This window comes from Schistocerca cancellata, chromosome 9, assembly GCF_023864275.1.
Source record: "Schistocerca cancellata isolate TAMUIC-IGC-003103 chromosome 9, iqSchCanc2.1, whole genome shotgun sequence".
Taxonomy (NCBI): Eukaryota; Metazoa; Arthropoda; class Insecta; order Orthoptera; family Acrididae; genus Schistocerca; species Schistocerca cancellata.
The window spans coordinates 154,809,282-154,832,292 of NC_064634.1; the positions used below are offsets into that span (position 1 = coordinate 154,809,282).

Genomic DNA, 23,011 nt, shown 5'->3' on the forward strand with positions numbered 1-23,011 from the left:
AATAAAAGTATGCCCCAGGTGAGGCTCGAACTCACAACCCCGGCATTGCTCACGGCTACTGCCTTATAAGTACCGTGCGCTAACCAATTGCGCCACTGGGGCTACAGCAGGGTGCTTTCAGTTAGCGGTATTTGCTTTGCCGCCAACCTGTTGTGGCTACAGACCCATCATACGACCGTCACCTGCGGCCATACTGCGACTTTAGCACCTGGCTACGGATGCTTCATACGATTCTTGTTTCATATGCTACACTTACAAGCATATCAACCGCTTGTCATCACCGAAAAATTGCAGAAAAACGCGCGCCTTGCCTTCTGCTACCTGTCCAACAGCGAGGGCAGATGTGTGGCAAGCTCTAAGCTATGCAGGCGCACCGTGGCCGAGCAGCTGGAGGAGAGATGCCTTCCTTGGCAGCTCCCTGCAGAGTGCGGAAGACCAGAGTGGCCGCGCCGCCGTTGTCAGTGGACGACACGCAGTTGCCGAGCCACGGAGAACACGTTGCTCTGCGATGTGTACCCGCCTCATATGACGAAAGGCGAACAGTGGCCCTGTGGCGCAACGGATAACGCGTCTGACTACGGATCAGAAGATTCCAGGTTCGAATCCTGGCAGGGTCGGCATTTTGTTAGTTGCGGGCGCGTAGCTAGGCAGTGCATTCGAATGTTTCCACCTGCGTGGAGTGCAATGTCAATCCTGAGCATCTCGCAGCTGCATCTCGAGACGATCGTGGTAAATATCGCTTCGTGCAAGCGTCAGCGTAGCGTCAGTCGAGCAAAGTCGAGACAAGTCAAGCTGAGAGATGTTGCACAGTTAAGTAAACGGTACGCGACGCAGACAATGCTTTTCCAAGTGTCCCACGTCACGCAGCAGAGTGGCGCAGTGGAAGCGTGCTGGGCCCATAACCCAGAGGTCCGTGCATCGAAACCACGCTCTGCTAAAATTATTCTTTTTCTTGGGTGCTTCGAGCTCGATCATTAAGCCTGGGGTGCGCTGACCCAGCGTCAACAGCAAACCCTGTAAGTTCTGAAACGATGACGACGTCGTGTGGAGAATACGAGAAACACTTCCTAAGACGCAGAGTTTCTTACGATTCTGCAGCAACTACATTTCTCGATCACAACGTTAATGTCCTATCGGGCCACACGTGCAACTTTCGCGATATAAAAATCGCACCTCCCCGGCGGGGAATCGAACCCCGGTCTCCCGCGTGACAGGCGGGGATACTAACCACTATACTACCGAGGAATACGCAAACGATACGCACAACGCACGCACACTTATTCTTCTCAAGTAGGTGATTCATCTCAAATCTAGCGTCCCGATGCTTTCAGAGTCAGCTGCTACGAAATAAAAGTATGCCCCAGGTGAGGCTCGAACTCACAACCCCGGCATTGCTCACGGCTACTGCCTTATAAGTACCGTGCGCTAACCAATTGCGCCACTGGGGCTACAGCAGGGTGCTTTCAGTTAGCGGTATTTGCTTTGCCGCCAACCTGTTGTGGCTACAGACCCATCATACGACCGTCACCTGCGGCCATACTGCGACTTTAGCACCTGGCTACGGATGCTTCATACGATTCTTGTTTCATATGCTACACTTACAAGCATATCAACCGCTTGTCATCACCGAAAAATTGCAGAAAAACGCGCGCCTTGCCTTCTGCTACCTGTCCAACAGCGAGGGCAGATGTGTGGCAAGCTCTAAGCTATGCAGGCGCACCGTGGCCGAGCAGCTGGAGGAGAGATGCCTTCCTTGGCAGCTCCCTGCAGAGTGCGGAAGACCAGAGTGGCCGCGCCGCCGTTGTCAGTGGACGACACGCAGTTGCCGAGCCACGGAGAACACGTTGCTCTGCGATGTGTACCCGCCTCATATGACGAAAGGCGAACAGTGGCCCTGTGGCGCAACGGATAACGCGTCTGACTACGGATCAGAAGATTCCAGGTTCGAATCCTGGCAGGGTCGGCATTTTGTTAGTTGCGGGCGCGTAGCTAGGCAGTGCATTCGAATGTTTCCACCTGCGTGGAGTGCAATGTCAATCCTGAGCATCTCGCAGCTGCATCTCGAGACGATCGTGGTAAATATCGCTTCGTGCAAGCGTCAGCGTAGCGTCAGTCGAGCAAAGTCGAGACAAGTCAAGCTGAGAGATGTTGCACAGTTAAGTAAACGGTACGCGACGCAGACAATGCTTTTCCAAGTGTCCCACGTCACGCAGCAGAGTGGCGCAGTGGAAGCGTGCTGGGCCCATAACCCAGAGGTCCGTGGATCGAAACCACGCTCTGCTAAAATTATTCTTTTTCTTGGGTGCTTCGAGCTCGATCATTAAGCCTGGGGTGCGCTGACCCAGCGTCAACAGCAAACCCTGTAAGTTCTGAAACGATGACGACGTCGTGTGGAGAATACGAGAAACACTTCCTAAGACGCAGAGTTTCTTACGATTCTGCAGCAACTACATTTCTCGATCACAACGTTAATGTCCTATCGGGCCACACGTGCAACTTTCGCGATATAAAAATCGCACCTCCCCGGCGGGGAATCGAACCCCGGTCTCCCGCGTGACAGGCGGGGATACTAACCACTATACTACCGAGGAATACGCAAACGATACGCACAACGCACGCACACTTATTCTTCTCAAGTAGGTGATTCATCTCAAATCTAGCGTCCCGATGCTTTCAGAGTCAGCTGCTACGAAATAAAAGTATGCCCCAGGTGAGGCTCGAACTCACAACCCCGGCATTGCTCACGGCTACTGCCTTATAAGTACCGTGCGCTAACCAATTGCGCCACTGGGGCTACAGCAGGGTGCTTTCAGTTAGCGGTATTTGCTTTGCCGCCAACCTGTTGTGGCTACAGACCCATCATACGACCGTCACCTGCGGCCATACTGCGACTTTAGCACCTGGCTACGGATGCTTCATACGATTCTTGTTTCATATGCTACACTTACAAGCATATCAACCGCTTGTCATCACCGAAAAATTGCAGAAAAACGCGCGCCTTGCCTTCTGCTACCTGTCCAACAGCGAGGGCAGATGTGTGGCAAGCTCTAAGCTATGCAGGCGCACCGTGGCCGAGCAGCTGGAGGAGAGATGCCTTCCTTGGCAGCTCCCTGCAGAGTGCGGAAGACCAGAGTGGCCGCGCCGCCGTTGTCAGTGGACGACACGCAGTTGCCGAGCCACGGAGAACACGTTGCTCTGCGATGTGTACCCGCCTCATATGACGAAAGGCGAACAGTGGCCCTGTGGCGCAACGGATAACGCGTCTGACTACGGATCAGAAGATTCCAGGTTCGAATCCTGGCAGGGTCGGCATTTTGTTAGTTGCGGGCGCGTAGCTAGGCAGTGCATTCGAATGTTTCCACCTGCGTGGAGTGCAATGTCAATCCTGAGCATCTCGCAGCTGCATCTCGAGACGATCGTGGTAAATATCGCTTCGTGCAAGCGTCAGCGTAGCGTCAGTCGAGCAAAGTCGAGACAAGTCAAGCTGAGAGATGTTGCACAGTTAAGTAAACGGTACGCGACGCAGACAATGCTTTTCCAAGTGTCCCACGTCACGCAGCAGAGTGGCGCAGTGGAAGCGTGCTGGGCCCATAACCCAGAGGTCCGTGGATCGAAACCACGCTCTGCTAAAATTATTCTTTTTCTTGGGTGCTTCGAGCTCGATCATTAAGCCTGGGGTGCGCTGACCCAGCGTCAACAGCAAACCCTGTAAGTTCTGAAACGATGACGACGTCGTGTGGAGAATACGAGAAACACTTCCTAAGACGCAGAGTTTCTTACGATTCTGCAGCAACTACATTTCTCGATCACAACGTTAATGTCCTATCGGGCCACACGTGCAACTTTCGCGATATAAAAATCGCACCTCCCCGGCGGGGAATCGAACCCCGGTCTCCCGCGTGACAGGCGGGGATACTAACCACTATACTACCGAGGAATACGCAAACGATACGCACAACGCACGCACACTTATTCTTCTCAAGTAGGTGATTCATCTCAAATCTAGCGTCCCGATGCTTTCAGAGTCAGCTGCTACGAAATAAAAGTATGCCCCAGGTGAGGCTCGAACTCACAACCCCGGCATTGCTCACGGCTACTGCCTTATAAGTACCGTGCGCTAACCAATTGCGCCACTGGGGCTACAGCAGGGTGCTTTCAGTTAGCGGTATTTGCTTTGCCGCCAACCTGTTGTGGCTACAGACCCATCATACGACCGTCACCTGCGGCCATACTGCGACTTTAGCACCTGGCTACGGATGCTTCATACGATTCTTGTTTCATATGCTACACTTACAAGCATATCAACCGCTTGTCATCACCGAAAAATTGCAGAAAAACGCGCGCCTTGCCTTCTGCTACCTGTCCAACAGCGAGGGCAGATGTGTGGCAAGCTCTAAGCTATGCAGGCGCACCGTGGCCGAGCAGCTGGAGGAGAGATGCCTTCCTTGGCAGCTCCCTGCAGAGTGCGGAAGACCAGAGTGGCCGCGCCGCCGTTGTCAGTGGACGACACGCAGTTGCCGAGCCACGGAGAACACGTTGCTCTGCGATGTGTACCCGCCTCATATGACGAAAGGCGAACAGTGGCCCTGTGGCGCAACGGATAACGCGTCTGACTACGGATCAGAAGATTCCAGGTTCGAATCCTGGCAGGGTCGGCATTTTGTTAGTTGCGGGCGCGTAGCTAGGCAGTGCATTCGAATGTTTCCACCTGCGTGGAGTGCAATGTCAATCCTGAGCATCTCGCAGCTGCATCTCGAGACGATCGTGGTAAATATCGCTTCGTGCAAGCGTCAGCGTAGCGTCAGTCGAGCAAAGTCGAGACAAGTCAAGCTGAGAGATGTTGCACAGTTAAGTAAACGGTACGCGACGCAGACAATGCTTTTCCAAGTGTCCCACGTCACGCAGCAGAGTGGCGCAGTGGAAGCGTGCTGGGCCCATAACCCAGAGGTCCGTGCATCGAAACCACGCTCTGCTAAAATTATTCTTTTTCTTGGGTGCTTCGAGCTCGATCATTAAGCCTGGGGTGCGCTGACCCAGCGTCAACAGCAAACCCTGTAAGTTCTGAAACGATGACGACGTCGTGTGGAGAATACGAGAAACACTTCCTAAGACGCAGAGTTTCTTACGATTCTGCAGCAACTACATTTCTCGATCACAACGTTAATGTCCTATCGGGCCACACGTGCAACTTTCGCGATATAAAAATCGCACCTCCCCGGCGGGGAATCGAACCCCGGTCTCCCGCGTGACAGGCGGGGATACTAACCACTATACTACCGAGGAATACGCAAACGATACGCACAACGCACGCACACTTATTCTTCTCAAGTAGGTGATTCATCTCAAATCTAGCGTCCCGATGCTTTCAGAGTCAGCTGCTACGAAATAAAAGTATGCCCCAGGTGAGGCTCGAACTCACAACCCCGGCATTGCTCACGGCTACTGCCTTATAAGTACCGTGCGCTAACCAATTGCGCCACTGGGGCTACAGCAGGGTGCTTTCAGTTAGCGGTATTTGCTTTGCCGCCAACCTGTTGTGGCTACAGACCCATCATACGACCGTCACCTGCGGCCATACTGCGACTTTAGCACCTGGCTACGGATGCTTCATACGATTCTTGTTTCATATGCTACACTTACAAGCATATCAACCGCTTGTCATCACCGAAAAATTGCAGAAAAACGCGCGCCTTGCCTTCTGCTACCTGTCCAACAGCGAGGGCAGATGTGTGGCAAGCTCTAAGCTATGCAGGCGCACCGTGGCCGAGCAGCTGGAGGAGAGATGCCTTCCTTGGCAGCTCCCTGCAGAGTGCGGAAGACCAGAGTGGCCGCGCCGCCGTTGTCAGTGGACGACACGCAGTTGCCGAGCCACGGAGAACACGTTGCTCTGCGATGTGTACCCGCCTCATATGACGAAAGGCGAACAGTGGCCCTGTGGCGCAACGGATAACGCGTCTGACTACGGATCAGAAGATTCCAGGTTCGAATCCTGGCAGGGTCGGCATTTTGTTAGTTGCGGGCGCGTAGCTAGGCAGTGCATTCGAATGTTTCCACCTGCGTGGAGTGCAATGTCAATCCTGAGCATCTCGCAGCTGCATCTCGAGACGATCGTGGTAAATATCGCTTCGTGCAAGCGTCAGCGTAGCGTCAGTCGAGCAAAGTCGAGACAAGTCAAGCTGAGAGATGTTGCACAGTTAAGTAAACGGTACGCGACGCAGACAATGCTTTTCCAAGTGTCCCACGTCACGCAGCAGAGTGGCGCAGTGGAAGCGTGCTGGGCCCATAACCCAGAGGTCCGTGGATCGAAACCACGCTCTGCTAAAATTATTCTTTTTCTTGGGTGCTTCGAGCTCGATCATTAAGCCTGGGGTGCGCTGACCCAGCGTCAACAGCAAACCCTGTAAGTTCTGAAACGATGACGACGTCGTGTGGAGAATACGAGAAACACTTCCTAAGACGCAGAGTTTCTTACGATTCTGCAGCAACTACATTTCTCGATCACAACGTTAATGTCCTATCGGGCCACACGTGCAACTTTCGCGATATAAAAATCGCACCTCCCCGGCGGGGAATCGAACCCCGGTCTCCCGCGTGACAGGCGGGGATACTAACCACTATACTACCGAGGAATACGCAAACGATACGCACAACGCACGCACACTTATTCTTCTCAAGTAGGTGATTCATCTCAAATCTAGCGTCCCGATGCTTTCAGAGTCAGCTGCTACGAAATAAAAGTATGCCCCAGGTGAGGCTCGAACTCACAACCCCGGCATTGCTCACGGCTACTGCCTTATAAGTACCGTGCGCTAACCAATTGCGCCACTGGGGCTACAGCAGGGTGCTTTCAGTTAGCGGTATTTGCTTTGCCGCCAACCTGTTGTGGCTACAGACCCATCATACGACCGTCACCTGCGGCCATACTGCGACTTTAGCACCTGGCTACGGATGCTTCATACGATTCTTGTTTCATATGCTACACTTACAAGCATATCAACCGCTTGTCATCACCGAAAAATTGCAGAAAAACGCGCGCCTTGCCTTCTGCTACCTGTCCAACAGCGAGGGCAGATGTGTGGCAAGCTCTAAGCTATGCAGGCGCACCGTGGCCGAGCAGCTGGAGGAGAGATGCCTTCCTTGGCAGCTCCCTGCAGAGTGCGGAAGACCAGAGTGGCCGCGCCGCCGTTGTCAGTGGACGACACGCAGTTGCCGAGCCACGGAGAACACGTTGCTCTGCGATGTGTACCCGCCTCATATGACGAAAGGCGAACAGTGGCCCTGTGGCGCAACGGATAACGCGTCTGACTACGGATCAGAAGATTCCAGGTTCGAATCCTGGCAGGGTCGGCATTTTGTTAGTTGCGGGCGCGTAGCTAGGCAGTGCATTCGAATGTTTCCACCTGCGTGGAGTGCAATGTCAATCCTGAGCATCTCGCAGCTGCATCTCGAGACGATCGTGGTAAATATCGCTTCGTGCAAGCGTCAGCGTAGCGTCAGTCGAGCAAAGTCGAGACAAGTCAAGCTGAGAGATGTTGCACAGTTAAGTAAACGGTACGCGACGCAGACAATGCTTTTCCAAGTGTCCCACGTCACGCAGCAGAGTGGCGCAGTGGAAGCGTGCTGGGCCCATAACCCAGAGGTCCGTGGATCGAAACCACGCTCTGCTAAAATTATTCTTTTTCTTGGGTGCTTCGAGCTCGATCATTAAGCCTGGGGTGCGCTGACCCAGCGTCAACAGCAAACCCTGTAAGTTCTGAAACGATGACGACGTCGTGTGGAGAATACGAGAAACACTTCCTAAGACGCAGAGTTTCTTACGATTCTGCAGCAACTACATTTCTCGATCACAACGTTAATGTCCTATCGGGCCACACGTGCAACTTTCGCGATATAAAAATCGCACCTCCCCGGCGGGGAATCGAACCCCGGTCTCCCGCGTGACAGGCGGGGATACTAACCACTATACTACCGAGGAATACGCAAACGATACGCACAACGCACGCACACTTATTCTTCTCAAGTAGGTGATTCATCTCAAATCTAGCGTCCCGATGCTTTCAGAGTCAGCTGCTACGAAATAAAAGTATGCCCCAGATGAGGCTCGAACTCACAACCCCGGCATTGCTCACGGCTACTGCCTTATAAGTACCGTGCGCTAACCAATTGCGCCACTGGGGCTACAGCAGGGTGCTTTCAGTTAGCGGTATTTGCTTTGCCGCCAACCTGTTGTGGCTACAGACCCATCATACGACCGTCACCTGCGGCCATACTGCGACTTTAGCACCTGGCTACGGATGCTTCATACGATTCTTGTTTCATATGCTACACTTACAAGCATATCAACCGCTTGTCATCACCGAAAAATTGCAGAAAAACGCGCGCCTTGCCTTCTGCTACCTGTCCAACAGCGAGGGCAGATGTGTGGCAAGCTCTAAGCTATGCAGGCGCACCGTGGCCGAGCAGCTGGAGGAGAGATGCCTTCCTTGGCAGCTCCCTGCAGAGTGCGGAAGACCAGAGTGGCCGCGCCGCCGTTGTCAGTGGACGACACGCAGTTGCCGAGCCACGGAGAACACGTTGCTCTGCGATGTGTACCCGCCTCATATGACGAAAGGCGAACAGTGGCCCTGTGGCGCAACGGATAACGCGTCTGACTACGGATCAGAAGATTCCAGGTTCGAATCCTGGCAGGGTCGGCATTTTGTTAGTTGCGGGCGCGTAGCTAGGCAGTGCATTCGAATGTTTCCACCTGCGTGGAGTGCAATGTCAATCCTGAGCATCTCGCAGCTGCATCTCGAGACGATCGTGGTAAATATCGCTTCGTGCAAGCGTCAGCGTAGCGTCAGTCGAGCAAAGTCGAGACAAGTCAAGCTGAGAGATGTTGCACAGTTAAGTAAACGGTACGCGACGCAGACAATGCTTTTCCAAGTGTCCCACGTCACGCAGCAGAGTGGCGCAGTGGAAGCGTGCTGGGCCCATAACCCAGAGGTCCGTGGATCGAAACCACGCTCTGCTAAAATTATTCTTTTTCTTGGGTGCTTCGAGCTCGATCATTAAGCCTGGGGTGCGCTGACCCAGCGTCAACAGCAAACCCTGTAAGTTCTGAAACGATGACGACGTCGTGTGGAGAATACGAGAAACACTTCCTAAGACGCAGAGTTTCTTACGATTCTGCAGCAACTACATTTCTCGATCACAACGTTAATGTCCTATCGGGCCACACGTGCAACTTTCGCGATATAAAAATCGCACCTCCCCGGCGGGGAATCGAACCCCGGTCTCCCGCGTGACAGGCGGGGATACTAACCACTATACTACCGAGGAATACGCAAACGATACGCACAACGCACGCACACTTATTCTTCTCAAGTAGGTGATTCATCTCAAATCTAGCGTCCCGATGCTTTCAGAGTCAGCTGCTACGAAATAAAAGTATGCCCCAGGTGAGGCTCGAACTCACAACCCCGGCATTGCTCACGGCTACTGCCTTATAAGTACCGTGCGCTAACCAATTGCGCCACTGGGGCTACAGCAGGGTGCTTTCAGTTAGCGGTATTTGCTTTGCCGCCAACCTGTTGTGGCTACAGACCCATCATACGACCGTCACCTGCGGCCATACTGCGACTTTAGCACCTGGCTACGGATGCTTCATACGATTCTTGTTTCATATGCTACACTTACAAGCATATCAACCGCTTGTCATCACCGAAAAATTGCAGAAAAACGCGCGCCTTGCCTTCTGCTACCTGTCCAACAGCGAGGGCAGATGTGTGGCAAGCTCTAAGCTATGCAGGCGCACCGTGGCCGAGCAGCTGGAGGAGAGATGCCTTCCTTGGCAGCTCCCTGCAGAGTGCGGAAGACCAGAGTGGCCGCGCCGCCGTTGTCAGTGGACGACACGCAGTTGCCGAGCCACGGAGAACACGTTGCTCTGCGATGTGTACCCGCCTCATATGACGAAAGGCGAACAGTGGCCCTGTGGCGCAACGGATAACGCGTCTGACTACGGATCAGAAGATTCCAGGTTCGAATCCTGGCAGGGTCGGCATTTTGTTAGTTGCGGGCGCGTAGCTAGGCAGTGCATTCGAATGTTTCCACCTGCGTGGAGTGCAATGTCAATCCTGAGCATCTCGCAGCTGCATCTCGAGACGATCGTGGTAAATATCGCTTCGTGCAAGCGTCAGCGTAGCGTCAGTCGAGCAAAGTCGAGACAAGTCAAGCTGAGAGATGTTGCACAGTTAAGTAAACGGTACGCGACGCAGACAATGCTTTTCCAAGTGTCCCACGTCACGCAGCAGAGTGGCGCAGTGGAAGCGTGCTGGGCCCATAACCCAGAGGTCCGTGGATCGAAACCACGCTCTGCTAAAATTATTCTTTTTCTTGGGTGCTTCGAGCTCGATCATTAAGCCTGGGGTGCGCTGACCCAGCGTCAACAGCAAACCCTGTAAGTTCTGAAACGATGACGACGTCGTGTGGAGAATACGAGAAACACTTCCTAAGACGCAGAGTTTCTTACGATTCTGCAGCAACTACATTTCTCGATCACAACGTTAATGTCCTATCGGGCCACACGTGCAACTTTCGCGATATAAAAATCGCACCTCCCCGGCGGGGAATCGAACCCCGGTCTCCCGCGTGACAGGCGGGGATACTAACCACTATACTACCGAGGAATACGCAAACGATACGCACAACGCACGCACACTTATTCTTCTCAAGTAGGTGATTCATCTCAAATCTAGCGTCCCGATGCTTTCAGAGTCAGCTGCTACGAAATAAAAGTATGCCCCAGGTGAGGCTCGAACTCACAACCCCGGCATTGCTCACGGCTACTGCCTTATAAGTACCGTGCGCTAACCAATTGCGCCACTGGGGCTACAGCAGGGTGCTTTCAGTTAGCGGTATTTGCTTTGCCGCCAACCTGTTGTGGCTACAGACCCATCATACGACCGTCACCTGCGGCCATACTGCGACTTTAGCACCTGGCTACGGATGCTTCATACGATTCTTGTTTCATATGCTACACTTACAAGCATATCAACCGCTTGTCATCACCGAAAAATTGCAGAAAAACGCGCGCCTTGCCTTCTGCTACCTGTCCAACAGCGAGGGCAGATGTGTGGCAAGCTCTAAGCTATGCAGGCGCACCGTGGCCGAGCAGCTGGAGGAGAGATGCCTTCCTTGGCAGCTCCCTGCAGAGTGCGGAAGACCAGAGTGGCCGCGCCGCCGTTGTCAGTGGACGACACGCAGTTGCCGAGCCACGGAGAACACGTTGCTCTGCGATGTGTACCCGCCTCATATGACGAAAGGCGAACAGTGGCCCTGTGGCGCAACGGATAACGCGTCTGACTACGGATCAGAAGATTCCAGGTTCGAATCCTGGCAGGGTCGGCATTTTGTTAGTTGCGGGCGCGTAGCTAGGCAGTGCATTCGAATGTTTCCACCTGCGTGGAGTGCAATGTCAATCCTGAGCATCTCGCAGCTGCATCTCGAGACGATCGTGGTAAATATCGCTTCGTGCAAGCGTCAGCGTAGCGTCAGTCGAGCAAAGTCGAGACAAGTCAAGCTGAGAGATGTTGCACAGTTAAGTAAACGGTACGCGACGCAGACAATGCTTTTCCAAGTGTCCCACGTCACGCAGCAGAGTGGCGCAGTGGAAGCGTGCTGGGCCCATAACCCAGAGGTCCGTGGATCGAAACCACGCTCTGCTAAAATTATTCTTTTTCTTGGGTGCTTCGAGCTCGATCATTAAGCCTGGGGTGCGCTGACCCAGCGTCAACAGCAAACCCTGTAAGTTCTGAAACGATGACGACGTCGTGTGGAGAATACGAGAAACACTTCCTAAGACGCAGAGTTTCTTACGATTCTGCAGCAACTACATTTCTCGATCACAACGTTAATGTCCTATCGGGCCACACGTGCAACTTTCGCGATATAAAAATCGCACCTCCCCGGCGGGGAATCGAACCCCGGTCTCCCGCGTGACAGGCGGGGATACTAACCACTATACTACCGAGGAATACGCAAACGATACGCACAACGCACGCACACTTATTCTTCTCAAGTAGGTGATTCATCTCAAATCTAGCGTCCCGATGCTTTCAGAGTCAGCTGCTACGAAATAAAAGTATGCCCCAGGTGAGGCTCGAACTCACAACCCCGGCATTGCTCACGGCTACTGCCTTATAAGTACCGTGCGCTAACCAATTGCGCCACTGGGGCTACAGCAGGGTGCTTTCAGTTAGCGGTATTTGCTTTGCCGCCAACCTGTTGTGGCTACAGACCCATCATACGACCGTCACCTGCGGCCATACTGCGACTTTAGCACCTGGCTACGGATGCTTCATACGATTCTTGTTTCATATGCTACACTTACAAGCATATCAACCGCTTGTCATCACCGAAAAATTGCAGAAAAACGCGCGCCTTGCCTTCTGCTACCTGTCCAACAGCGAGGGCAGATGTGTGGCAAGCTCTAAGCTATGCAGGCGCACCGTGGCCGAGCAGCTGGAGGAGAGATGCCTTCCTTGGCAGCTCCCTGCAGAGTGCGGAAGACCAGAGTGGCCGCGCCGCCGTTGTCAGTGGACGACACGCAGTTGCCGAGCCACGGAGAACACGTTGCTCTGCGATGTGTACCCGCCTCATATGACGAAAGGCGAACAGTGGCCCTGTGGCGCAACGGATAACGCGTCTGACTACGGATCAGAAGATTCCAGGTTCGAATCCTGGCAGGGTCGGCATTTTGTTAGTTGCGGGCGCGTAGCTAGGCAGTGCATTCGAATGTTTCCACCTGCGTGGAGTGCAATGTCAATCCTGAGCATCTCGCAGCTGCATCTCGAGACGATCGTGGTAAATATCGCTTCGTGCAAGCGTCAGCGTAGCGTCAGTCGAGCAAAGTCGAGACAAGTCAAGCTGAGAGATGTTGCACAGTTAAGTAAACGGTACGCGACGCAGACAATGCTTTTCCAAGTGTCCCACGTCACGCAGCAGAGTGGCGCAGTGGAAGCGTGCTGGGCCCATAACCCAGAGGTCCGTGGATCGAAACCACGCTCTGCTAAAATTATTCTTTTTCTTGGGTGCTTCGAGCTCGATCATTAAGCCTGGGGTGCGCTGACCCAGCGTCAACAGCAAACCCTGTAAGTTCTGAAACGATGACGACGTCGTGTGGAGAATACGAGAAACACTTCCTAAGACGCAGAGTTTCTTACGATTCTGCAGCAACTACATTTCTCGATCACAACGTTAATGTCCTATCGGGCCACACGTGCAACTTTCGCGATATAAAAATCGCACCTCCCCGGCGGGGAATCGAACCCCGGTCTCCCGCGTGACAGGCGGGGATACTAACCACTATACTACCGAGGAATACGCAAACGATACGCACAACGCACGCACACTTATTCTTCTCAAGTAGGTGATTCATCTCAAATCTAGCGTCCCGATGCTTTCAGAGTCAGCTGCTACGAAATAAAAGTATGCCCCAGGTGAGGCTCGAACTCACAACCCCGGCATTGCTCACGGCTACTGCCTTATAAGTACCGTGCGCTAACCAATTGCGCCACTGGGGCTACAGCAGGGTGCTTTCAGTTAGCGGTATTTGCTTTGCCGCCAACCTGTTGTGGCTACAGACCCATCATACGACCGTCACCTGCGGCCATACTGCGACTTTAGCACCTGGCTACGGATGCTTCATACGATTCTTGTTTCATATGCTACACTTACAAGCATATCAACCGCTTGTCATCACCGAAAAATTGCAGAAAAACGCGCGCCTTGCCTTCTGCTACCTGTCCAACAGCGAGGGCAGATGTGTGGCAAGCTCTAAGCTATGCAGGCGCACCGTGGCCGAGCAGCTGGAGGAGAGATGCCTTCCTTGGCAGCTCCCTGCAGAGTGCGGAAGACCAGAGTGGCCGCGCCGCCGTTGTCAGTGGACGACACGCAGTTGCCGAGCCACGGAGAACACGTTGCTCTGCGATGTGTACCCGCCTCATATGACGAAAGGCGAACAGTGGCCCTGTGGCGCAACGGATAACGCGTCTGACTACGGATCAGAAGATTCCAGGTTCGAATCCTGGCAGGGTCGGCATTTTGTTAGTTGCGGGCGCGTAGCTAGGCAGTGCATTCGAATGTTTCCACCTGCGTGGAGTGCAATGTCAATCCTGAGCATCTCGCAGCTGCATCTCGAGACGATCGTGGTAAATATCGCTTCGTGCAAGCGTCAGCGTAGCGTCAGTCGAGCAAAGTCGAGACAAGTCAAGCTGAGAGATGTTGCACAGTTAAGTAAACGGTACGCGACGCAGACAATGCTTTTCCAAGTGTCCCACGTCACGCAGCAGAGTGGCGCAGTGGAAGCGTGCTGGGCCCATAACCCAGAGGTCCGTGGATCGAAACCACGCTCTGCTAAAATTATTCTTTTTCTTGGGTGCTTCGAGCTCGATCATTAAGCCTGGGGTGCGCTGACCCAGCGTCAACAGCAAACCCTGTAAGTTCTGAAACGATGACGACGTCGTGTGGAGAATACGAGAAACACTTCCTAAGACGCAGAGTTTCTTACGATTCTGCAGCAACTACATTTCTCGATCACAACGTTAATGTCCTATCGGGCCACACGTGCAACTTTCGCGATATAAAAATCGCACCTCCCCGGCGGGGAATCGAACCCCGGTCTCCCGCGTGACAGGCGGGGATACTAACCACTATACTACCGAGGAATACGCAAACGATACGCACAACGCACGCACACTTATTCTTCTCAAGTAGGTGATTCATCTCAAATCTAGCGTCCCGATGCTTTCAGAGTCAGCTGCTACGAAATAAAAGTATGCCCCAGGTGAGGCTCGAACTCACAACCCCGGCATTGCTCACGGCTACTGCCTTATAAGTACCGTGCGCTAACCAATTGCGCCACTGGGGCTACAGCAGGGTGCTTTCAGTTAGCGGTATTTGCTTTGCCGCCAACCTGTTGTGGCTACAGACCCATCATACGACCGTCACCTGCGGCCATACTGCGACTTTAGCACCTGGCTACGGATGCTTCATACGATTCTTGTTTCATATGCTACACTTACAAGCATATCAACCGCTTGTCATCACCGAAAAATTGCAGAAAAACGCGCGCCTTGCCTTCTGCTACCTGTCCAACAGCGAGGGCAGATGTGTGGCAAGCTCTAAGCTATGCAGGCGCACCGTGGCCGAGCAGCTGGAGGAGAGATGCCTTCCTTGGCAGCTCCCTGCAGAGTGCGGAAGACCAGAGTGGCCGCGCCGCCGTTGTCAGTGGACGACACGCAGTTGCCGAGCCACGGAGAACACGTTGCTCTGCGATGTGTACCCGCCTCATATGACGAAAGGCGAACAGTGGCCCTGTGGCGCAACGGATAACGCGTCTGACTACGGATCAGAAGATTCCAGGTTCGAATCCTGGCAGGGTCGGCATTTTGTTAGTTGCGGGCGCGTAGCTAGGCAGTGCATTCGAATGTTTCCACCTGCGTGGAGTGCAATGTCAATCCTGAGCATCTCGCAGCTGCATCTCGAGACGATCGTGGTAAATATCGCTTCGTGCAAGCGTCAGCGTAGCGTCAGTCGAGCAAAGTCGAGACAAGTCAAGCTGAGAGATGTTGCACAGTTAAGTAAACGGTACGCGACGCAGACAATGCTTTTCCAAGTGTCCCACGTCACGCAGCAGAGTGGCGCAGTGGAAGCGTGCTGGGCCCATAACCCAGAGGTCCGTGGATCGAAACCACGCTCTGCTAAAATTATTCTTTTTCTTGGGTGCTTCGAGCTCGATCATTAAGCCTGGGGTGCGCTGACCCAGCGTCAACAGCAAACCCTGTAAGTTCTGAAACGATGACGACGTCGTGTGGAGAATACGAGAAACACTTCCTAAGACGCAGAGTTTCTTACGATTCTGCAGCAACTACATTTCTCGATCACAACGTTAATGTCCTATCGGGCCACACGTGCAACTTTCGCGATATAAAAATCGCACCTCCCCGGCGGGGAATCGAACCCCGGTCTCCCGCGTGACAGGCGGGGATACTAACCACTATACTACCGAGGAATACGCAAACGATACGCACAACGCACGCACACTTATTCTTCTCAAGTAGGTGATTCATCTCAAATCTAGCGTCCCGATGCTTTCAGAGTCAGCTGCTACGAAATAAAAGTATGCCCCAGGTGAGGCTCGAACTCACAACCCCGGCATTGCTCACGGCTACTGCCTTATAAGTACCGTGCGCTAACCAATTGCGCCACTGGGGCTACAGCAGGGTGCTTTCAGTTAGCGGTATTTGCTTTGCCGCCAACCTGTTGTGGCTACAGACCCATCATACGACCGTCACCTGCGGCCATACTGCGACTTTAGCACCTGGCTACGGATGCTTCATACGATTCTTGTTTCATATGCTACACTTACAAGCATATCAACCGCTTGTCATCACCGAAAAATTGCAGAAAAACGCGCGCCTTGCCTTCTGCTACCTGTCCAACAGCGAGGGCAGATGTGTGGCAAGCTCTAAGCTATGCAGGCGCACCGTGGCCGAGCAGCTGGAGGAGAGATGCCTTCCTTGGCAGCTCCCTGCAGAGTGCGGAAGACCAGAGTGGCCGCGCCGCCGTTGTCAGTGGACGACACGCAGTTGCCGAGCCACGGAGAACACGTTGCTCTGCGATGTGTACCCGCCTCATATGACAAAAGGCGAACAGTGGCCCTGTGGCGCAACGGATAACGCGTCTGACTACGGATCAGAAGATTCCAGGTTCGAATCCTGGCAGGGTCGGCATTTTGTTAGTTGCGGGCGCGTAGCTAGGCAGTGCATTCGAATGTTTCCACCTGCGTGGAGTGCAATGTCAATCCTGAGCATCTCGCAGCTGCATCTCGAGACGATCGTGGTAAATATCGCTTCGTGCAAGCGTCAGCGTAGCGTCAGTCGAGCAAAGTCGAGACAAGTCAAGCTGAGAGATGTTGCACAGTTAAGTAAACGGTACGCGACGCAGACAATGCTTTTCCAAGTGTCCCACGTCACGCAGCAGAGTGGCGCAGTGGAAGCGTGCTGGGCCCATAACCCAGAGGTCCGTGGATCGAAACCACGCTCTGCTAAAATTATTCTTTTTCTTGGGTGCTTCGAGCTCGATCATTAAGCCTGGGGTGCGCTGACCCAGCGTCAACAGCAAACCCTGTAAGTTCTGAAACGATGACGACGTCGTGTGGAGAATACGAGAAACACTTCCTAAGACGCAGAGTTTCTTACGATTCTGCAGCAACTACATTTCTCGATCACAACGTTAATGTCCTATCGGGCCACACGTGCAACTTTCGCGATATAAAAATCGCACCTCCCCGGCGGGGAATCGAACCCCGGTCTCCCGCGTGACAGGCGGGGATACTAACCACTATACTACCGAGGAATACGCAAACGATACGCACAACGCACGCACACTTATTCTTCTCAAGTAGGTGATTCATCTCAAATCTAGCGTCCCGATGCTTTCAGAGTCAGCTGCTACGAAATAAAAGTATGCCCCAGGTGAGGCTCGAACTCACAACCCCGGCATTGCTCACGGCTACTGCCTTATAAGTACCGTGCGCTAACCAATTGCGCCACTGGGGCTACAGCAGGGTGCTTTCAGTTAGCGGTATTTGCTTTGCCGCCAACCTGTTGTGGCTACAGACCCATCATACGACCGTCACCTGCGGCCATACTGCGACTTTAGCACCTGGCTACGGATGCTTCATACGATTCTTGTTTCATATGCTACACTTACAAGCATATCAACCGCTTGTCATCACCGAAAAATTGCAGAAAAACGCGCGCCTTGCCTTCTGCTACCTGTCCAACAGCGAGGGCAGATGTGTGGCAAGCTCTAAGCTATGCAGGCGCACCGTGGCCGAGCAGCTGGAGGAGAGATGCCTTCCTTGGCAGCTCCCTGCAGAGTGCGGAAGACCAGAGTGGCCGCGCCGCCGTTGTCAGTGGACGACACGCAGTTGCCGAGCCACGGAGAACACGTTGCTCTGCGATGTGTACCCGCCTCATATGACGAAAGGCGAACAGTGGCCCTGTGGCGCAACGGATAACGCGTCTGACTACGGATCAGAAGATTCCAGGTTCGAATCCTGGCAGGGTCGGCATTTTGTTAGTTGCGGGCGCGTAGCTAGGCAGTGCATTCGAATGTTTCCACCTGCGTGGAGTGCAATGTCAATCCTGAGCATCTCGCAGCTGCATCTCGAGACGATCGTGGTAAATATCGCTTCGTGCAAGCGTCAGCGTAGCGTCAGTCGAGCAAAGTCGAGACAAGTCAAGCTGAGAGATGTTGCACAGTTAAGTAAACGGTACGCGACGCAGACAATGCTTTTCCAAGTGTCCCACGTCACGCAGCAGAGTGGCGCAGTGGAAGCGTGCTGGGCCCATAACCCAGAGGTCCGTGGATCGAAACCACGCTCTGCTAAAATTATTCTTTTTCTTGGGTGCTTCGAGCTCGATCATTAAGCCTGGGGTGCGCTGACCCAGCGTCAACAGCAAACCCTGTAAGTTCTGAAACGATGACGACGTCGTGTGGAGAATACGAGAAACACTTCCTAAGACGCAGAGTTTCTTACGATTCTGCAGCAACTACATTTCTCGATCACAACGTTAATGTCCTATCGGGCCACACGTGCAACTTTCGCGATATAAAAATCGCACCTCCCCGGCGGGGAATCGAACCCCGGTCTCCCGCGTGACAGGCGGGGATACTAACCACTATACTACCGAGGAATACGCAAACGATACGCACAACGCACGCACACTTATTCTTCTCAAGTAGGTGATTCATCTCAAATCTAGCGTCCCGATGCTTTCAGAGTCAGCTGCTACGAAATAAAAGTATGCCCCAGGTGAGGCTCGAACTCACAACCCCGGCATTGCTCACGGCTACTGCCTTATAAGTACCGTGCGCTAACCAATTGCGCCACTGGGGCTACAGCAGGGTGCTTTCAGTTAGCGGTATTTGCTTTGCCGCCAACCTGTTGTGGCTACAGACCCATCATACGACCGTCACCTGCGGCCATACTGCGACTTTAGCACCTGGCTACGGATGCTTCATACGATTCTTGTTTCATATGCTACACTTACAAGCATATCAACCGCTTGTCATCACCGAAAAATTGCAGAAAAACGCGCGCCTTGCCTTCTGCTACCTGTCCAACAGCGAGGGCAGATGTGTGGCAAGCTCTAAGCTATGCAGGCGCACCGTGGCCGAGCAGCTGGAGGAGAGATGCCTTCCTTGGCAGCTCCCTGCAGAGTGCGGAAGACCAGAGTGGCCGCGCCGCCGTTGTCAGTGGACGACACGCAGTTGCCGAGCCACGGAGAACACGTTGCTCTGCGATGTGTACCCGCCTCATATGACGAAAGGCGAACAGTGGCCCTGTGGCGCAACGGATAACGCGTCTGACTACGGATCAGAAGATTCCAGGTTCGAATCCTGGCAGGGTCGGCATTTTGTTAGTTGCGGGCGCGTAGCTAGGCAGTGCATTCGAATGTTTCCACCTGCGTGGAGTGCAATGTCAATCCTGAGCATCTCGCAGCTGCATCTCGAGACGATCGTGGTAAATATCGCTTCGTGCAAGCGTCAGCGTAGCGTCAGTCGAGCAAAGTCGAGACAAGTCAAGCTGAGAGATGTTGCACAGTTAAGTAAACGGTACGCGACGCAGACAATGCTTTTCCAAGTGTCCCACGTCACGCAGCAGAGTGGCGCAGTGGAAGCGTGCTGGGCCCATAACCCAGAGGTCCGTGGATCGAAACCACGCTCTGCTAAAATTATTCTTTTTCTTGGGTGCTTCGAGCTCGATCATTAAGCCTGGGGTGCGCTGACCCAGCGTCAACAGCAAACCCTGTAAGTTCTGAAACGATGACGACGTCGTGTGGAGAATACGAGAAACACTTCCTAAGACGCAGAGTTTCTTACGATTCTGCAGCAACTACATTTCTCGATCACAACGTTAATGTCCTATCGGGCCACACGTGCAACTTTCGCGATATAAAAATCGCACCTCCCCGGCGGGGAATCGAACCCCGGTCTCCCGCGTGACAGGCGGGGATACTAACCACTATACTACCGAGGAATACGCAAACGATACGCACAACGCACGCACACTTATTCTTCTCAAGTAGGTGATTCATCTCAAATCTAGCGTCCCGATGCTTTCAGAGTCAGCTGCTACGAAATAAAAGTATGCCCCAGGTGAGGCTCGAACTCACAACCCCGGCATTGCTCACGGCTACTGCCTTATAAGTACCGTGCGCTAACCAATTGCGCCACTGGGGCTACAGCAGGGTGCTTTCAGTTAGCGGTATTTGCTTTGCCGCCAACCTGTTGTGGCTACAGACCCATCATACGACCGTCACCTGCGGCCATACTGCGACTTTAGCACCTGGCTACGGATGCTTCATACGATTCTTGTTTCATATGCTACACTTACAAGCATATCAACCGCTTGTCATCACCGAAAAATTGCAGAAAAACGCGCGCCTTGCCTTCTGCTACCTGTCCAACAGCGAGGGCAGATGTGTGGCAAGCTCTAAGCTATGCAGGCGCACCGTGGCCGAGCAGCTGGAGGAGAGATGCCTTCCTTGGCAGCTCCCTGCAGAGTGCGGAAGACCAGAGTGGCCGCGCCGCCGTTGTCAGTGGACGACACGCAGTTGCCGAGCCACGGAGAACACGTTGCTCTGCGATGTGTACCCGCCTCATATGACGAAAGGCGAACAGTGGCCCTGTGGCGCAACGGATAACGCGTCTGACTACGGATCAGAAGATTCCAGGTTCGAATCCTGGCAGGGTCGGCATTTTGTTAGTTGCGGGCGCGTAGCTAGGCAGTGCATTCGAATGTTTCCACCTGCGTGGAGTGCAATGTCAATCCTGAGCATCTCGCAGCTGCATCTCGAGACGATCGTGGTAAATATCGCTTCGTGCAAGCGTCAGCGTAGCGTCAGTCGAGCAAAGTCGAGACAAGTCAAGCTGAGAGATGTTGCACAGTTAAGTAAACGGTACGCGACGCAGACAATGCTTTTCCAAGTGTCCCACGTCACGCAGCAGAGTGGCGCAGTGGAAGCGTGCTGGGCCCATAACCCAGAGGTCCGTGGATCGAAACCACGCTCTGCTAAAATTATTCTTTTTCTTGGGTGCTTCGAGCTCGATCATTAAGCCTGGGGTGCGCTGACCCAGCGTCAACAGCAAACCCTGTAAGTTCTGAAACGATGACGACGTCGTGTGGAGAATACGAGAAACACTTCCTAAGACGCAGAGTTTCTTACGATTCTGCAGCAACTACATTTCTCGATCACAACGTTAATGTCCTATCGGGCCACACGTGCAACTTTCGCGATATAAAAATCGCACCTCCCCGGCGGGGAATCGAACCCCGGTCTCCCGCGTGACAGGCGGGGATACTAACCACTATACTACCGAGGAATACGCAAACGATACGCACAACGCACGCACACTTATTCTTCTCAAGTAGGTGATTCATCTCAAATCTAGCGTCCCGATGCTTTCAGAGTCAGCTGCTACGAAATAAAAGTATGCCCCAGGTGAGGCTCGAACTCACAACCCCGGCATTGCTCACGGCTACTGCCTTATAAGTACCGTGCGCTAACCAATTGCGCCACTGGGGCTACAGCAGGGTGCTTTCAGTTAGCGGTATTTGCTTTGCCGCCAACCTGTTGTGGCTACAGACCCATCATACGACCGTCACCTGCGGCCATACTGCGACTTTAGCACCTGGCTACGGATGCTTCATACGATTCTTGTTTCATATGCTACACTTACAAGCATATCAACCGCTTGTCATCACCGAAAAATTGCAGAAAAACGCGCGCCTTGCCTTCTGCTACCTGTCCAACAGCGAGGGCAGATGTGTGGCAAGCTCTAAGCTATGCAGGCGCACCGTGGCCGAGCAGCTGGAGGAGAGATGCCTTCCTTGGCAGCTCCCTGCAGAGTGCGGAAGACCAGAGTGGCCGCGCCGCCGTTGTCAGTGGACGACACGCAGTTGCCGAGCCACGGAGAACACGTTGCTCTGCGATGTGTACCCGCCTCATATGACGAAAGGCGAACAGTGGCCCTGTGGCGCAACGGATAACGCGTCTGACTACGGATCAGAAGATTCCAGGTTCGAATCCTGGCAGGGTCGGCATTTTGTTAGTTGCGGGCGCGTAGCTAGGCAGTGCATTCGAATGTTTCCACCTGCGTGGAGTGCAATGTCAATCCTGAGCATCTCGCAGCTGCATCTCGAGACGATCGTGGTAAATATCGCTTCGTGCAAGCGTCAGCGTAGCGTCAGTCGAGCAAAGTCGAGACAAGTCAAGCTGAGAGATGTTGCACAGTTAAGTAAACGGTACGCGACGCAGACAATGCTTTTCCAAGTGTCCCACGTCACGCAGCAGAGTGGCGCAGTGGAAGCGTGCTGGGCCCATAACCCAGAGGTCCGTGGATCGAAACCACGCTCTGCTAAAATTATTCTTTTTCTTGGGTGCTTCGAGCTCGATCATTAAGCCTGGGGTGCGCTGACCCAGCGTCAACAGCAAACCCTGTAAGTTCTGAAACGATGACGACGTCGTGTGGAGAATACGAGAAACACTTCCTAAGACGCAGAGTTTCTTACGATTCTGCAGCAACTACATTTCTCGATCACAACGTTAATGTCCTATCGGGCCACACGTGCAACTTTCGCGATATAAAAATCGCACCTCCCCGGCGGGGAATCGAACCCCGGTCTCCCGCGTGACAGGCGGGGATACTAACCACTATACTACCGAGGAATACGCAAACGATACGCACAACGCACGCACACTTATTCTTCTCAAGTAGGTGATTCATCTCAAATCTAGCGTCCCGATGCTTTCAGAGTCAGCTGCTACGAAATAAAAGTATGCCCCAGGTGAGGCTCGAACTCACAACCCCGGCATTGCTCACGGCTACTGCCTTATAAGTACCGTGCGCTAACCAATTGCGCCACTGGGGCTACAGCAGGGTGCTTTCAGTTAGCGGT

General features: G+C 53.4%; 52 non-coding genes across 52 annotated transcripts; 17 read left to right on the forward strand and 35 right to left on the reverse strand.

The window, feature by feature from the left end:
- Positions 1–10: 10 nt before the first annotated feature.
- Positions 11–102, reverse strand: Trnai-uau (transfer RNA isoleucine (anticodon UAU)). The gene is given in 2 exon segments: positions 11–46; positions 65–102. It is a non-coding gene; the product is annotated as a tRNA-Ile (tRNA).
- Positions 103–544: 442 nt separating this feature from the next.
- Trnar-acg (transfer RNA arginine (anticodon ACG)) lies at positions 545–617 on the forward strand. Its single transcript has one exon. It is a non-coding gene; the product is annotated as a tRNA-Arg (tRNA).
- Positions 618–1,173: 556 nt separating this feature from the next.
- Positions 1,174–1,245, reverse strand: Trnad-guc (transfer RNA aspartic acid (anticodon GUC)). The gene has a single exon. It is a non-coding gene; the product is annotated as a tRNA-Asp (tRNA).
- A 111-nt stretch (positions 1,246–1,356) lies between these two features.
- Trnai-uau (transfer RNA isoleucine (anticodon UAU)) lies at positions 1,357–1,448 on the reverse strand. Its single transcript is given in 2 exon segments — positions 1,357–1,392; positions 1,411–1,448. It is a non-coding gene; the product is annotated as a tRNA-Ile (tRNA).
- Positions 1,449–1,890: 442 nt separating this feature from the next.
- On the forward strand, positions 1,891–1,963 carry Trnar-acg (transfer RNA arginine (anticodon ACG)). The gene has a single exon. It is a non-coding gene; the product is annotated as a tRNA-Arg (tRNA).
- Positions 1,964–2,519: 556 nt separating this feature from the next.
- Trnad-guc (transfer RNA aspartic acid (anticodon GUC)) lies at positions 2,520–2,591 on the reverse strand. Its single transcript has one exon. It is a non-coding gene; the product is annotated as a tRNA-Asp (tRNA).
- A 111-nt stretch (positions 2,592–2,702) lies between these two features.
- On the reverse strand, positions 2,703–2,794 carry Trnai-uau (transfer RNA isoleucine (anticodon UAU)). The gene is given in 2 exon segments: positions 2,703–2,738; positions 2,757–2,794. It is a non-coding gene; the product is annotated as a tRNA-Ile (tRNA).
- A 442-nt stretch (positions 2,795–3,236) lies between these two features.
- On the forward strand, positions 3,237–3,309 carry Trnar-acg (transfer RNA arginine (anticodon ACG)). Its single transcript has one exon. It is a non-coding gene; the product is annotated as a tRNA-Arg (tRNA).
- A 556-nt stretch (positions 3,310–3,865) lies between these two features.
- Trnad-guc (transfer RNA aspartic acid (anticodon GUC)) lies at positions 3,866–3,937 on the reverse strand. The gene has a single exon. It is a non-coding gene; the product is annotated as a tRNA-Asp (tRNA).
- Positions 3,938–4,048: 111 nt separating this feature from the next.
- Positions 4,049–4,140, reverse strand: Trnai-uau (transfer RNA isoleucine (anticodon UAU)). The gene is given in 2 exon segments: positions 4,049–4,084; positions 4,103–4,140. It is a non-coding gene; the product is annotated as a tRNA-Ile (tRNA).
- A 442-nt stretch (positions 4,141–4,582) lies between these two features.
- Positions 4,583–4,655, forward strand: Trnar-acg (transfer RNA arginine (anticodon ACG)). The gene has a single exon. It is a non-coding gene; the product is annotated as a tRNA-Arg (tRNA).
- Positions 4,656–5,211: 556 nt separating this feature from the next.
- Trnad-guc (transfer RNA aspartic acid (anticodon GUC)) lies at positions 5,212–5,283 on the reverse strand. Its single transcript has one exon. It is a non-coding gene; the product is annotated as a tRNA-Asp (tRNA).
- Positions 5,284–5,394: 111 nt separating this feature from the next.
- Trnai-uau (transfer RNA isoleucine (anticodon UAU)) lies at positions 5,395–5,486 on the reverse strand. Its single transcript is given in 2 exon segments — positions 5,395–5,430; positions 5,449–5,486. It is a non-coding gene; the product is annotated as a tRNA-Ile (tRNA).
- A 442-nt stretch (positions 5,487–5,928) lies between these two features.
- Positions 5,929–6,001, forward strand: Trnar-acg (transfer RNA arginine (anticodon ACG)). The gene has a single exon. It is a non-coding gene; the product is annotated as a tRNA-Arg (tRNA).
- Positions 6,002–6,557: 556 nt separating this feature from the next.
- Trnad-guc (transfer RNA aspartic acid (anticodon GUC)) lies at positions 6,558–6,629 on the reverse strand. The gene has a single exon. It is a non-coding gene; the product is annotated as a tRNA-Asp (tRNA).
- Positions 6,630–6,740: 111 nt separating this feature from the next.
- Trnai-uau (transfer RNA isoleucine (anticodon UAU)) lies at positions 6,741–6,832 on the reverse strand. The gene is given in 2 exon segments: positions 6,741–6,776; positions 6,795–6,832. It is a non-coding gene; the product is annotated as a tRNA-Ile (tRNA).
- Positions 6,833–7,274: 442 nt separating this feature from the next.
- On the forward strand, positions 7,275–7,347 carry Trnar-acg (transfer RNA arginine (anticodon ACG)). Its single transcript has one exon. It is a non-coding gene; the product is annotated as a tRNA-Arg (tRNA).
- Positions 7,348–7,903: 556 nt separating this feature from the next.
- Trnad-guc (transfer RNA aspartic acid (anticodon GUC)) lies at positions 7,904–7,975 on the reverse strand. Its single transcript has one exon. It is a non-coding gene; the product is annotated as a tRNA-Asp (tRNA).
- Positions 7,976–8,086: 111 nt separating this feature from the next.
- On the reverse strand, positions 8,087–8,178 carry Trnai-uau (transfer RNA isoleucine (anticodon UAU)). The gene is given in 2 exon segments: positions 8,087–8,122; positions 8,141–8,178. It is a non-coding gene; the product is annotated as a tRNA-Ile (tRNA).
- A 442-nt stretch (positions 8,179–8,620) lies between these two features.
- On the forward strand, positions 8,621–8,693 carry Trnar-acg (transfer RNA arginine (anticodon ACG)). Its single transcript has one exon. It is a non-coding gene; the product is annotated as a tRNA-Arg (tRNA).
- A 556-nt stretch (positions 8,694–9,249) lies between these two features.
- Positions 9,250–9,321, reverse strand: Trnad-guc (transfer RNA aspartic acid (anticodon GUC)). The gene has a single exon. It is a non-coding gene; the product is annotated as a tRNA-Asp (tRNA).
- A 111-nt stretch (positions 9,322–9,432) lies between these two features.
- Trnai-uau (transfer RNA isoleucine (anticodon UAU)) lies at positions 9,433–9,524 on the reverse strand. The gene is given in 2 exon segments: positions 9,433–9,468; positions 9,487–9,524. It is a non-coding gene; the product is annotated as a tRNA-Ile (tRNA).
- Positions 9,525–9,966: 442 nt separating this feature from the next.
- On the forward strand, positions 9,967–10,039 carry Trnar-acg (transfer RNA arginine (anticodon ACG)). The gene has a single exon. It is a non-coding gene; the product is annotated as a tRNA-Arg (tRNA).
- Positions 10,040–10,595: 556 nt separating this feature from the next.
- Positions 10,596–10,667, reverse strand: Trnad-guc (transfer RNA aspartic acid (anticodon GUC)). The gene has a single exon. It is a non-coding gene; the product is annotated as a tRNA-Asp (tRNA).
- A 111-nt stretch (positions 10,668–10,778) lies between these two features.
- Positions 10,779–10,870, reverse strand: Trnai-uau (transfer RNA isoleucine (anticodon UAU)). The gene is given in 2 exon segments: positions 10,779–10,814; positions 10,833–10,870. It is a non-coding gene; the product is annotated as a tRNA-Ile (tRNA).
- A 442-nt stretch (positions 10,871–11,312) lies between these two features.
- Trnar-acg (transfer RNA arginine (anticodon ACG)) lies at positions 11,313–11,385 on the forward strand. The gene has a single exon. It is a non-coding gene; the product is annotated as a tRNA-Arg (tRNA).
- A 556-nt stretch (positions 11,386–11,941) lies between these two features.
- Trnad-guc (transfer RNA aspartic acid (anticodon GUC)) lies at positions 11,942–12,013 on the reverse strand. Its single transcript has one exon. It is a non-coding gene; the product is annotated as a tRNA-Asp (tRNA).
- A 111-nt stretch (positions 12,014–12,124) lies between these two features.
- Positions 12,125–12,216, reverse strand: Trnai-uau (transfer RNA isoleucine (anticodon UAU)). Its single transcript is given in 2 exon segments — positions 12,125–12,160; positions 12,179–12,216. It is a non-coding gene; the product is annotated as a tRNA-Ile (tRNA).
- Positions 12,217–12,658: 442 nt separating this feature from the next.
- On the forward strand, positions 12,659–12,731 carry Trnar-acg (transfer RNA arginine (anticodon ACG)). Its single transcript has one exon. It is a non-coding gene; the product is annotated as a tRNA-Arg (tRNA).
- A 556-nt stretch (positions 12,732–13,287) lies between these two features.
- Trnad-guc (transfer RNA aspartic acid (anticodon GUC)) lies at positions 13,288–13,359 on the reverse strand. Its single transcript has one exon. It is a non-coding gene; the product is annotated as a tRNA-Asp (tRNA).
- A 111-nt stretch (positions 13,360–13,470) lies between these two features.
- Trnai-uau (transfer RNA isoleucine (anticodon UAU)) lies at positions 13,471–13,562 on the reverse strand. The gene is given in 2 exon segments: positions 13,471–13,506; positions 13,525–13,562. It is a non-coding gene; the product is annotated as a tRNA-Ile (tRNA).
- A 442-nt stretch (positions 13,563–14,004) lies between these two features.
- Trnar-acg (transfer RNA arginine (anticodon ACG)) lies at positions 14,005–14,077 on the forward strand. The gene has a single exon. It is a non-coding gene; the product is annotated as a tRNA-Arg (tRNA).
- A 556-nt stretch (positions 14,078–14,633) lies between these two features.
- On the reverse strand, positions 14,634–14,705 carry Trnad-guc (transfer RNA aspartic acid (anticodon GUC)). The gene has a single exon. It is a non-coding gene; the product is annotated as a tRNA-Asp (tRNA).
- A 111-nt stretch (positions 14,706–14,816) lies between these two features.
- On the reverse strand, positions 14,817–14,908 carry Trnai-uau (transfer RNA isoleucine (anticodon UAU)). The gene is given in 2 exon segments: positions 14,817–14,852; positions 14,871–14,908. It is a non-coding gene; the product is annotated as a tRNA-Ile (tRNA).
- Positions 14,909–15,350: 442 nt separating this feature from the next.
- On the forward strand, positions 15,351–15,423 carry Trnar-acg (transfer RNA arginine (anticodon ACG)). Its single transcript has one exon. It is a non-coding gene; the product is annotated as a tRNA-Arg (tRNA).
- A 556-nt stretch (positions 15,424–15,979) lies between these two features.
- On the reverse strand, positions 15,980–16,051 carry Trnad-guc (transfer RNA aspartic acid (anticodon GUC)). The gene has a single exon. It is a non-coding gene; the product is annotated as a tRNA-Asp (tRNA).
- A 111-nt stretch (positions 16,052–16,162) lies between these two features.
- Trnai-uau (transfer RNA isoleucine (anticodon UAU)) lies at positions 16,163–16,254 on the reverse strand. The gene is given in 2 exon segments: positions 16,163–16,198; positions 16,217–16,254. It is a non-coding gene; the product is annotated as a tRNA-Ile (tRNA).
- Positions 16,255–16,696: 442 nt separating this feature from the next.
- Positions 16,697–16,769, forward strand: Trnar-acg (transfer RNA arginine (anticodon ACG)). Its single transcript has one exon. It is a non-coding gene; the product is annotated as a tRNA-Arg (tRNA).
- Positions 16,770–17,325: 556 nt separating this feature from the next.
- Trnad-guc (transfer RNA aspartic acid (anticodon GUC)) lies at positions 17,326–17,397 on the reverse strand. The gene has a single exon. It is a non-coding gene; the product is annotated as a tRNA-Asp (tRNA).
- A 111-nt stretch (positions 17,398–17,508) lies between these two features.
- On the reverse strand, positions 17,509–17,600 carry Trnai-uau (transfer RNA isoleucine (anticodon UAU)). The gene is given in 2 exon segments: positions 17,509–17,544; positions 17,563–17,600. It is a non-coding gene; the product is annotated as a tRNA-Ile (tRNA).
- Positions 17,601–18,042: 442 nt separating this feature from the next.
- Trnar-acg (transfer RNA arginine (anticodon ACG)) lies at positions 18,043–18,115 on the forward strand. The gene has a single exon. It is a non-coding gene; the product is annotated as a tRNA-Arg (tRNA).
- Positions 18,116–18,671: 556 nt separating this feature from the next.
- Positions 18,672–18,743, reverse strand: Trnad-guc (transfer RNA aspartic acid (anticodon GUC)). The gene has a single exon. It is a non-coding gene; the product is annotated as a tRNA-Asp (tRNA).
- Positions 18,744–18,854: 111 nt separating this feature from the next.
- On the reverse strand, positions 18,855–18,946 carry Trnai-uau (transfer RNA isoleucine (anticodon UAU)). The gene is given in 2 exon segments: positions 18,855–18,890; positions 18,909–18,946. It is a non-coding gene; the product is annotated as a tRNA-Ile (tRNA).
- A 442-nt stretch (positions 18,947–19,388) lies between these two features.
- Trnar-acg (transfer RNA arginine (anticodon ACG)) lies at positions 19,389–19,461 on the forward strand. Its single transcript has one exon. It is a non-coding gene; the product is annotated as a tRNA-Arg (tRNA).
- A 556-nt stretch (positions 19,462–20,017) lies between these two features.
- Positions 20,018–20,089, reverse strand: Trnad-guc (transfer RNA aspartic acid (anticodon GUC)). The gene has a single exon. It is a non-coding gene; the product is annotated as a tRNA-Asp (tRNA).
- A 111-nt stretch (positions 20,090–20,200) lies between these two features.
- Positions 20,201–20,292, reverse strand: Trnai-uau (transfer RNA isoleucine (anticodon UAU)). Its single transcript is given in 2 exon segments — positions 20,201–20,236; positions 20,255–20,292. It is a non-coding gene; the product is annotated as a tRNA-Ile (tRNA).
- A 442-nt stretch (positions 20,293–20,734) lies between these two features.
- Trnar-acg (transfer RNA arginine (anticodon ACG)) lies at positions 20,735–20,807 on the forward strand. Its single transcript has one exon. It is a non-coding gene; the product is annotated as a tRNA-Arg (tRNA).
- A 556-nt stretch (positions 20,808–21,363) lies between these two features.
- Trnad-guc (transfer RNA aspartic acid (anticodon GUC)) lies at positions 21,364–21,435 on the reverse strand. The gene has a single exon. It is a non-coding gene; the product is annotated as a tRNA-Asp (tRNA).
- A 111-nt stretch (positions 21,436–21,546) lies between these two features.
- Positions 21,547–21,638, reverse strand: Trnai-uau (transfer RNA isoleucine (anticodon UAU)). Its single transcript is given in 2 exon segments — positions 21,547–21,582; positions 21,601–21,638. It is a non-coding gene; the product is annotated as a tRNA-Ile (tRNA).
- Positions 21,639–22,080: 442 nt separating this feature from the next.
- Positions 22,081–22,153, forward strand: Trnar-acg (transfer RNA arginine (anticodon ACG)). Its single transcript has one exon. It is a non-coding gene; the product is annotated as a tRNA-Arg (tRNA).
- A 556-nt stretch (positions 22,154–22,709) lies between these two features.
- Trnad-guc (transfer RNA aspartic acid (anticodon GUC)) lies at positions 22,710–22,781 on the reverse strand. The gene has a single exon. It is a non-coding gene; the product is annotated as a tRNA-Asp (tRNA).
- Positions 22,782–22,892: 111 nt separating this feature from the next.
- Positions 22,893–22,984, reverse strand: Trnai-uau (transfer RNA isoleucine (anticodon UAU)). The gene is given in 2 exon segments: positions 22,893–22,928; positions 22,947–22,984. It is a non-coding gene; the product is annotated as a tRNA-Ile (tRNA).
- Positions 22,985–23,011: the final 27 nt, after the last annotated feature.